The sequence below is a fragment of the Echinops telfairi genome, unplaced genomic scaffold (assembly GCF_000313985.2).
Source record: "Echinops telfairi isolate 266 unplaced genomic scaffold, ASM31398v2 ScPeMD7_1;HRSCAF=3_0, whole genome shotgun sequence".
NCBI classification, from domain to species: Eukaryota; Metazoa; Chordata; class Mammalia; order Afrosoricida; family Tenrecidae; genus Echinops; species Echinops telfairi.
The window spans coordinates 53,590,804-53,593,214 of NW_022103896.1; positions in this window are offsets into that span (position 1 = coordinate 53,590,804).

A 2,411-nucleotide genomic window follows, 5' to 3' on the forward strand; every position below is an offset into this window, starting at 1 on the left:
GACCACACCAAACTCTCAGACAATACTCAAAATTATGGGGCGTGTGAGGGAGGCTAACAGGTGATTACAAGTCAGGATCAGCCAACAGTAAGAATACCGTCACCGGTCCACAGCAGCACCTCTCCTCAGCCAGCCACAGAATCCCTCTCTGGTCGTCAGCCTCTCCATCACGTGGTCCCTTAGCTTCTGCCTCACCGTCTTGGTCTCAGCCCTGCTCCGTCTTGCTGTCCCATAGCACCTGTGCCACATCTCTGGGGCCTCTGGCCTTGGCCTCCGCCAGTTTAGACAAGGATCCTGGATTTTCTCTTTGCTGCTTCAGATGGTGCACCCTTATAGGTGGGGATGTGGGAAGAAAAACTGACCAATCCCCTCCATTAGCATTATACATACCCTATTTGCATAATCCCACCCAGTCATTTGGTGGGAGTTAGAGGGAAATGGATAGAAGAGCCATATTAAGAACTTTCATGCCAGCGCTCCAGGTTCTCGATTCTGGGTGGGGCCCCTTGGGTCTAGACTTCAGCTCTGCTTTCCAGGACTACTAGAATGGTCATTCTACTCCCTAGGGTTCAGGCAGTCCATTCTTCTAGTCTGTCTGAGTGGTATCCTCACCCCCATCAGCATGGAAGTCCTGGTCCCTGGGGCATGGAAGTCCTGGTCCCACTGCTTTGAGCAGGAGCCCCATTCTCTTGGTCAAATTGAATGGTTGTCCCCTACTGTGGAACCAGTTAGTGAGGATCTGACCCTTTGAAATCTAGAGGTCATGGCTTTTTACCTCTGAGACCCCAGGCACCCTTGAGCCTTAGGCAGCTCCTTCCAAGTGTTCTGCTCATATCTGACCCACTGCAGGGATGGTTCTTTACTTGACGCACAATTGCTGTGACTTCTCTGGTCTGTGGAATTCTAAGAGGCCAACAGGGCTCTTTGCTCTCCTTTCTCTGCCCCATTCCGTCTGATAGGTTTTCTGCTGCGGTGGGTTGATCCGTCAGCCACAAGCTTCATCTCCCTCACAAAAGATCGCATAGCCATGCCCTTGGCGAATGTTCTTGGACTCACCTTCTTATTTGGGGAACAGAATTTTCCAACTCTGGTTTGCTTTTATTTTGCGCGCTTCATTTTAAAGTCCATCTGTTCACTCTCACATTTGACTGTAAATGGCCAGGAGAAAGGGTTCTGCTGGGACCGTGGGTGAGGCATTGGCGCCTAACGGACAGGTTAGCAGCAGTTTGCTTCCGTTAGACACACAGCCTTGGAAACCCTGTGGGACAATTCTACTCAGTCCTGCATGGTGGCTAAGGATCAGAATCAACTCGGTGACAGTGTGGTTGACTAGGGAAATATCTTCAGTCAAATATTCAAGTTCATCACTGCCACCTTCCACCAAACATGTGATTTTCATTCAGACAGGCTCTTGGTCACTGCATCAAAAGCATCACTTTCCCTCAATTGTAGGATCACATAGTCATCATTTCCTTTTAAAGCCTCCCCAGAAGCATATTAACATCTCAAACAACATTCTTTTACTGCTCCACATGTACTAAGAAGACAGAGACGCTACCTACTGCTCTCTTAATTGCCTTCTTACCCTTTCACCAGAAGTGACTTTGACTTCCATAGTCTGCCAGCAAGCTCTGGGAGGCAATTGAGGCATTTACTATCGTGACGAGCAGCCGCTGAGTTGGCTCTGATTCATAGCAACTCCATGTCCAACCGAATGAAACATTCCCGGGCTGCACCACCCTCGTGACTCTATCAAAAACAGAAACAGAAGCCCAGACCTACTGCCAGCAAGTTGGTTCTGCTCACAGCGACCTCACAAAGAGCCCCGGAGTCTGTACACCTTTACAGAAGCAAACGGCTTCATCTTTCTCCCCGTGGTTGACTTGAATACTGACCTTGTCGTTAGTAGTCCGGTAGCACACTGGGCACTTTCAGGCACTTTCAAACTCTATCCAAAACCAATTTCTCTGCCATCCAGTCGGTTCTGACTGATGGAGAAACTACCCAAAGCTCTCACGGCCATCAAGCCTATGCCACTCATAGCCGACCCCGTAGGACCGGGTAGAACAGATCCTGTGAGTGTCTGCGACTAACTCTTTTTAAAAAAATCATTTTATTGGGGGCTCTTTACCGTTCTTATAACATTCCACACATCAATTGTATCAAGCATATTTGCACATATGTTCCCATCATCATTTTCTAAACATTTACCTTCTATTTGAGTCCTTGGTATTAGCTCCTCTTTTTTCCCCCTCCCTCTCCGCCTTTCACCCTTGTGACCCCTTGATAAATAATAAATTATAATTGCTTTCATATCGTACACTGACCCCTCTCTCCCTTCACCCACATTTCTGTTGTTCATCCCCCCAAGGGGGGGGTAGTGTATGGATTATGTGTCGGTCATTGCGATC